The sequence below is a fragment of the Meriones unguiculatus genome, chromosome 6, assembly GCF_030254825.1.
Source record: "Meriones unguiculatus strain TT.TT164.6M chromosome 6, Bangor_MerUng_6.1, whole genome shotgun sequence".
In the NCBI taxonomy this organism is placed as follows: Eukaryota; Metazoa; Chordata; class Mammalia; order Rodentia; family Muridae; genus Meriones; species Meriones unguiculatus.
The window spans coordinates 26,026,200-26,035,106 of record NC_083354.1 but is presented as its reverse complement, the minus strand read 5'-3'; the positions used below and the strand labels follow the sequence as shown (position 1 = coordinate 26,035,106).

Here is an 8,907-nt window from a genome sequence, read left to right as displayed (position 1 = left end):
GATTACTGTTCTTTTGCTCAAGATGGCTATTGGCTATTCAGGGTCTTTTGTGCTTCCATGTGAATTCCAGAACTGTTTTTTCGAGTTCTGTAAAGAATGTCTCTGCCCCCTGGAACCACGTGTGTTTCAAAAGGAATGAACTTGGGAGCGGCTGCAGCTGCGGCTGAGACTGCATTCAGTGAGATTGTTGCTTCTAAGTTGCGGGGCCTCCATGGCCAGGACATAGTTGTGCCTAAAGGAATGAAAGGAAAAATTGTAGGACGGGAAAAGAAAGTCATCCCTCCGTATGGTAGAAAAGCAGCTCAGATTGCAAGAGAGTCTCACAGACAAGACAAGAAGGAAAGATTGAAGACTGAGAGGGCCTTGCATCTCAACCTTATTGGTGACAAGCTTCAGTGGTTTCACAGTCATCTGGATACAAAAAAAAAAAAAGAGAGAGAAAAAAGAAAGAAATATTCAAAGAAAGATGCCTGTGAATTAATTGAAAGGTATGTGAATCGGTTCAGCGGTGAGCTGGAGCAGACTGAGTTACACAACAGCACCAGGGACAGGCAGGGAAGGAGGCGGCCACCAAGCAAACAAAGGAGCAGGAGTGGCAGCAGTACGGCTACGGCGTGGAGATCCCAGGCATTTTAGACCCTGGTAGTCTGCAGACTTCCCGGGAATGGGATTTTGATCTGAAGAAATTGCCGAACACCAGAATGAGGAAAGTCTGTGCTCATGATGCAATCCCTGAGAAGCACAAACAGACGAATATTTTAAATATAGAAAAGGACTTAGGAGAATTAGAACAGGGGAAACTGGGGACTTTACAGACGGGAAACTGGAACCAGCAAGTGAAGCGAGTGACACAGATGAAGAAATGACTCCAGTGCCTGCCTGACTTTACTGAAGTCACTTGAGGCCTTCACATCCTACTCGCTGAGCGTGCTAAGTAATCACCTACATGTGGGCTGGTGAGATGGCCCGGCAGACGGGCCTGCAACCACGCCTGACTGCCAAAGTTTGATTTCCGGAATCCACCGGTGAAGAGAACAGACACTACACGGTTTCTTCTGACATCTGCATGCACACCTTGGCATGAGTGCACACACAGATAAAAGTTTTAGTAAGTAAAGAAAAAAAGAATATCTTTGTATTTGGCAAAGATAGTTTTCTTTTTTTCTTTCTTGTTTGTTTGTTTTTTGAGACAGGGTTTCTCTGTGTAGCCCTGTCTGTCCTGGACTCATCTGTAGTCCAAGCTGATCTAGAACTCACTGAGATCCACCTGTCTCTGCCTCCCTGAGTGCTGAGTGCTGGGATTACAGGCGTGAGCCACCATGCCTAGCAGATGGTTTTCTTGAAAGAAACTTTAGCTCTGTTTCCTTGACTGGCCTGGAACTCACTATTTAGACCAGGTTGTCCCTGAAGCACATCATCCTTCTGCCTCTGCTTCCTCAGCACTGGATTACCACGTGTGACTAGAAACCCAGCCTGCCACAGGTATTTTCATCTGTTTTGCCTAGACTCTACAGGTCACTTTGGGTAACGGACATTTAAACAATCTTAATTATTTTAGTCCATGAATATGGGCTCATTATTCATTATACTTACTTTTGAAAAATTATCTGTTTATATATGTAGGTGTGCACACATATGCCAGTGTGTGTGTGTGTGTGTGTGTGTGTGCGCGCGCGTGTGTGTGTGCGTGCGTGCGTGCGTGCGCGTGCGCACCAGAGGCCAAAGGACAATACTGTGGACTTGGTCCTCTCTCTTCACCTTTACATAGCTTCCTGGAATGAAGCTCAGGTCAGTCACCAGCCTTGCCCTGAACTTTACTCACTGAGCCAGCTCACCAGGTTATTTCTTTCCTGTTCTCTGATGTCTTTCCTTAGCGCTCAGTTAGTAGATGGCAAATCTAGGTGGTTTGATTGACCACCCATGCTGAGGATCAGCTAGGACCCGAGCCTGGCTTCTTAGAAACAGACTTCTGCAGTTCCTTCCACGTGCTTTCACCCATGTCCTGAAAATTGTCCAGAGTGTCTGGACAGCTTGTTAGTGCTCTTCCACCAACAGGCTACCGAGGCTGCAGTCTCTGGATAAGGAAACAGGTGCTTGCAGTATTTTTAATGGGCATCTTTGTAAATGCTGGTATACATGATCAGTCTTCACATCCCGCAATCTGAGTGTTCTGTCTGGAAGGGCCTGTGCTTTTATTTATAGGGGCTGGAGAGATGGCTCACTAGTTCAGTGATTGCTGCTCTTGCAGAGGACCAGGATTTCCTTCCAAGTATTCACATCTGGAAGCTCACAAATACATGTAACCCTAATGGAAGGGATTGTAGCACCCTCTTCAGGCCTCTGTGGACATGGGCACAGACATACCTAGGCACACAAATAAACACAAAACTATTGTTTTAAAAAGATAATTGTTGGCTGGGTGGTGGTGGCACGTTCCTTTGATCCCAACACTTTGGAGGCAGAGACAGGCAGATCTCTGAGTTTGATGATAGCCTAGTTACAGGACTGCCAGGGCTACACAGAGAAACACTGCATTAAAGGGGGGAGGGGGAACTGCCAGGTTAAAGGCAATGCATGCCTTTAACCTCAGTGCCTAGGAGGCAGAGGCAGGTGGGTTTCTGTGAGTTCCAGGTCAGCCCAGAGCCAGTTCTAGGACAGCCAGGGCTACACAGAAAAACCCTGTCTTAAAAAATAAAACAAAGCAAAATAAAAAGATTTCTGCAATAGCCCTTATTTTAGAGCTTTCTTCTTCTTCTTCTTCTTCTTCTTCTTCTTCTTCTTCTTCTTCTTCTTCTTCTTCTTCTTCTTCTTGCTCTTTTTTGTTTTTTGTTTTTTTGAGACAGGGTTTCTCTATGGAGGTATGGATGTTCTGGAACTCACTCTGTAGACCAGGCTGGCCTCGAACTCACAGAAATCCACCTGCCTCTTCCTCCCAAGTGCTGGGATTAAAGGTGTGCACCACTACTGCCCAGCTAGAGTTTTTATTCTTTAATTTAATTAAAGTGACTTTTTTTTTAATTACATGTGCATGTGTGTGCACATGAGTGTAGTTGCCCTCAGACGTATTGAATCCCTTGGAGATGACTGCCCAGTGTGGGTGCTGGAGCCAACCTAAATCCTCTGGAGGAGCAGCAAGTTCTCGTAACCACTGAGCCATCACTCTGACTCCTTCATTTAATTTATTATTGGTGGTGGTGGTGGTGTGTGCATTCGTGTGTGTATGAGTGTGTACATATATGTGTATGTGTGTGCATGTGCGTGAGTACAAGTGAGGTATGTTCATATTAGTATGTGTCATCAGAGGACAAGTTTTGAGAGTGGGCCTCCTGTTGCCATATTGGGGTGTACCTTGGGGAGAGGGGGGTTCAGGCCTGCATGGCAGATGGTTCTACCCACTGAGGATCCTTGCTGCCACTGGAGATTTTTTTCTTTTGTGTGGCTAGAACCTATGGCTTACCACAAGGTAGGCAAGTGCTATGCCACTAGTTATGGCTTCAGTCCCATAAAACAGTTACTAATTAATGAAACACAATGAGCTTAATCTTTGCTAAACGCCTATTCTTTACAAAACCTGTTGGAGGGTGTTTTTGTGCTCTGTGTATTTAAGTGCTGACTTTTCCCCCCAAAGAGCTGGTTTCAGTCCAGATCTTGATATTGTCATTATTATGAAGCATCTCTTGATTCAGTGTTTTGTAAAACATTGTTCTCAGTCATCTTCTGATTGGTCAAACAAAGAGCTGAACATCCTTTAGCTGGGCAGGAGAGGAAAAGGTGGGATTTTTGGGCAAAGAGAGAGAGACAGAGACAGAGAGAGGAGTGTCAGTCTTAGTTGGGGACCTAGAGAGATGCCATCGAGATGCAGGAGCTGGATGTACGAGACTGAGGGGAGGTAAGGAACCTCAGCCAGAACATAGATTAAGATGGATTAAGATAAATGGGTTAGCTGGTTGGGGACCATAGCCTAGCTTAAGGCCTAAAGCTATTTTAAATATACGTAAGTCTCTGCGTCATTATTCCGAGCTGGGGCAGGCATAATCCGTACTTTCACATTTGGCGTCCAACATGGTAGGCATGTAGCCCAAACTAAGACAAAAATCCAAGCTTACAACAAAAGATGCAGGTATTAGACACAGTCCCGCCGGTACCAGCTGGTGCCCGAGAACGTGAGGCGTGAACAGAGAGCAGAAGCGGTGGTGGATCATACATAGGAGCATGCCAGCCTCTGGGAACTCACTGCTGCGTGCAGCAGCTCCAGTCAGAGCTGGTTGATAGAGCTGATGAGCTACAGACAGCAGCAAAAACAATAGCCCATTTGGGATGAGCTGTGTCCCAGTGGCCAACGCAGCTGCCGGCACCACCTAACCAGAGTGGGTGGAGGTAGAAATGGTGGTGGCAGTGGGGCCCAGCAATTTCCTAGAGCTGGGGTGGAGAGTAACGGAGGCGCCCTCCGACACCTGTTTACATGAGACTTGACTCTCACAGGAGGGCAAGCATCAGCCCAGCCAGGGTGGCCCGAGGGCCCAGGACAGGCAGTGAAAACACGTCAGCCTAAGGATAAGTCTCAGCCCAGAAGCCGTGGTTTCTCCAGCAGAATGGTAAAGCTGCCCCTTCCCCACGAACAGAATGGCTGGGGCGGAGCTAGCAGCCCGCACATTCAGCACATTCAGCACATTTAGCTGAATGACTGCAAAAGTCTGTATTCCCCCACCTCCCACACACAACGCATCCTCCCACAGAAGGCAGCGGGGCAGAGAAACTTGGCCCAGCAGAGGACACGCCAACAAAAGTACACAAAGAAAGAGTAAAATAAAATTAAAAAGAATAAGCCACGTAAAGACGAAAAAGAGTCTAGAGGAAATTAAATACAGAAAAGGATATTAAGGAGCTTGGCCTGGTTGGCACACGCTTGTAATCCCAGCACTCAGGGAGGCAGAGGCAGGCAGATCTCTGCGAATTCAAGGCCAGCCTGGTCTACAAAATGAGTTCAGGACAGCCATAGCTACACAGAGAAACCCTGTCTCTAAAAACACACAAACAAATAAATAAGAAAAAGATATTAGGTTAAAAAGCAGCAAAAGAGAGATGAATAAATACACATAGAAAGTAAAATTTCCAAACAAAGAAGAGAGAAAAATAAAATAAAGTCTTCAGAGGAGAGAGAAAGTAGGAATATCCTGCCAATGTGCATAATACAGTCCCTGGAAAAAAGGAGACAGAGAGGAGAAAAGGAAAACATTTCCTACGTTGACGAATGGAAAGTGCAATGGCAGGGGGCACTTGGACCGTGTATAATTTTGTTACACTTATCAGCAAAGAAATAATTATACTTTTCAGTAATGATTGCAATTGTACATATCTTCTTTAAGAAATATCAGAATAAAGCAGACTTAGAGAAGGAAAAAACTGAAAAATTAAATGCTAGAATGGAGACAATAAAAAAGAGATTGGAAAATCCTGTGATTCATAATAAAGTATCTTCAGAAGAATCAAATCTGGAACCTACAATGACAAAAAAAAAAAAAAGGGTACTGCCAGTTGAAAGAAATCCACAAGAGCATAAAGAGATTACAGAATGGCTTTGGCTATACACCAATATGGTCAAGCTGGATATTATATTCATAGTATCAAGAATCAACTACCAGATGAAGGTCTATATCCTGAGTTTAAAAAAAATACAGTTTTTGTGTAATAATGTAGCCTTAAAGAAATGTCATACAATAGCTTCTGTGTTTTATTTTGTAGAGTTTGGAAAAGTAAAATATGTGTACCATACTATAAGTTCATATTCAGAATTCCAGTGGGCTTTTGCCTAAAATTCTGAAAAGGATGATTCTGAGATTGCACATTTGCTAAAGGTGATGGCTATATTGAAGATGGAAGCTGATTCTACTCCAGCATATGTATCCATTAGAATACAACAATTTTTAGACATAGAACACATTACATATCTATCTTACAGTCATACAGATCAGGCAATTGTACCAGATCTTGCTACACTTTAAAGGAGATACTCAAGCTGGGCGTGGTGGTGCACACCTGCAGTCCCAACACCCTGGGAGGCAGAGGCAGAAGGATTTCTGAATTCAAGGCCAGCCTGGTCTACAAAGCAAGTCCAGGACAGCCATGACTACACAGGAAAACCCTGTCTCAGAGAGAGAGTCATAGGACAGAAGAATATAGACTGTCTCAGAGATAGATTAAATGATGCTTGAATGTCAATGACTAAGGAGCACGGCTGCTGAAAACCCTTGGATAACGGCTGAGTTGGATCAGCCAATAGAAGTGGTAACCTCAGAATGGACAGTAGGAAATGTGTCCCACAGAAGAGGTTTTGCCTTTGTTTCAACAGGAGAAGAAAAACTATGGATTCCTTCCAAATTAATAAAGATTAGATTTGAATGGGGAAGACCGCCTGAAATTTTTGGCTTCAGAAAGGAAAAAAGAAACCAAAAAGCACAACAAAACTGGTAACATGAATGCTGATCCCTTTACATGGGAACAGCTCTGAGAGTATCTGAGACATCTCTTTGCATAGACAAGAAATCTTGTTGGGTACAGAGTCCTCAGGACTTAGAATGGCATCCTTTACCATGGCATGGATAGATATTTATATTGCAGCTTATGGGGTTTGATGCCTTTCACCTGCTCAAACAGGGAGCAGAGAATCATTGGTTGATTTGTGCCCACTGCACACCCCATGCATGTGTTGATGAAAAAAAATGTAATTACTTTTGAAAGTTTATATGTTTGCAAAACAAAAGGACCAGACACCAAAGAAGACAAGTATCCCAGATGATCCAACCTCACAGACTGCCTCAAAAATCTGCATCAGAGCAACTTAAAAATGGCTAGCTAAGATGGTCCAGCCTCACAGACTGTTCCATCCAGGACTTCACTTAAGCCCTGCACTTTCCTATCCCACAGAGACTGTACAGCAAATGTTACAGCTAGCTCTCCTAGTACTTGGTCATTATTCTAATTTTCTTAGGTTCCCCCAAAAGAGAACATTGCCCCCAGAAAACAAGAAATAATTTTAATAGAACAATGCCCCGTTCCCAAATGTTTTTTGGTTGTTTGATGGATGATGGATATTTGTTGTTGTAAAGTAGAGTTGGTTACAAGTTGTTAATGGTCTTGGTCAGGGAGGAAACAAATTAAAGGAGGTTAGACTAAGGGATATCTTTAAATATATATATACTATGTATACAGTGTTCTGCCTGCATGTGTGCCTGCAGGACAAAAGAGGGCACCAGATCTCACTATAGATAGTTGTGAGCCATCTAGGGATTGAACTCAGAGCTTCTTAACCTCTGAGCCATTTCTCCAGCTCAGATTAATGGATATCTTGTTCTCTTTCCTTTTCTTTCCTCTATCCTTTGTCTCCTATCTAATGTTAAAGGAGAAGGGGAGAGAAGGGATGAAAAGAAAAAAGAGGTGATATAGGAATGATAGGATAAAGGGGTAAATTATTCAATTTACTTTTAAACTAAAGAGAAAATACTAGTCTCAACTATTTTACTGAAAAATAGTGCTTCACAACTGAACTGTCAGCATTTGAGATGCTGAAGCAAGAGGATAGTGAGGTCCAGGTCAGCCTGAGGACTACAGACTAAAGCCTATCTAAAAAATAAACAAATCAGCATTAAATAAATAAGATCTAAATCAACAATAAATAAATAGCTAAATAGATAAATGAGCAATGTTAGCTGGGCGTGGTAGCACATGCCTTTAATACCAGCACAGAGGTAGGTAGATCTCTGTGAGTTCAAGGCCAGCCTGGTCTACAGAGTAAGTTCCATGACAGCAAAGGTTACACAAAGAAATCTTGTCAAAAATATAAAATAAAAAAAATAGATAGATAGATAGATAGATAGATAGATAGATAGATAGATAGATAGATAGATAAGTTGCCAGGTGGTAGTGATGCATGCCTTTAATCCCAGATCTCTGAGTTTGAGGCCAGCCTGGTCTACAGAGTGAGTTTCAGGACAGCCAGGGCTATACAGAGAAACCCTGTCTCAAAAAAGCAAAACAAAAAACCTCAAAGTACATACATACGTACAATACAGTGAAAAATAAAGGGCTGGGGAGATGTCTCAGTAGGTAAGAGCACTTGCTCCAAAAACATAAGGACCTGGGTTCAGATCCCTAGCACTCACATAAAAGGTCAGGTATGCATGCCTTTAACAGTCTGAGAAGATGTCTAAACTGAAGGAATTGGAGCTGAGCATCTGACGCTGCTGGAGCAGAGTAAACAGGGCTAAGGAACTGCAATCTCCATTGCTCTTACAAACTCTTAAGACAATTCAGATCCTGAGTAGGAGCCTGAAATAAAGACAATTCTCGAGGTGCCTAAAATAAAACTCTCATAGTAGGAAGGCCTCCATATTACAGTCCTAGAAACAGGGATTTATTTTTGTTCCCCTTGTGTTAGAAAGAAGTTACTTAGCAATCCCACTTCCCCAGCACCCTGCTGGCATTGCTGAGTAAAGACATTTCTCCTCTCTAAATGTTAACTAGGCCTGGCCCTGCTTAGCTTCCAAGTACAGCGATTTGGCCATATATGATCAAAGTTATTTCTAGGATGGTTTTTGTGTGTTGCGTGTGTATAAGACAGTGTCTCCGCAGCAGAGTTTGGTGGCACTTGGATGCAGAGGCAGGCAGATCTCTGTGAGTTCAAGGCCGGCCTGGTCTACAAAGCCGGATTTCTCTGTCCTGAGTCCAGGACAGCCAAGGCTAAACAGAGAAATCCTATCTAGAAAAACCAAAAACAAACAAACAAGCAAACAAAGGAAAAAGAGTGTCTCCCTAGGTAGTAACTCAGGCTGACCTGTCTCAGGTCTGGGATTACAGGTGTGTGCCATCATGCCTGGCTATTAGGTACTTACCCTGCTTTGCTAAAAAAAT

At 43.4% G+C, this 8,907-nt stretch overlaps 1 pseudogene; it reads left to right on the top strand.

Moving 5' to 3' along the window:
* The first annotated feature begins 234 nt into the window (after positions 1-234).
* LOC110550531 (translation machinery-associated protein 16-like) lies at positions 235-1,228 on the top strand (annotated as a pseudogene).
* The last annotated feature ends 7,679 nt before the right edge of the window (positions 1,229-8,907 follow it).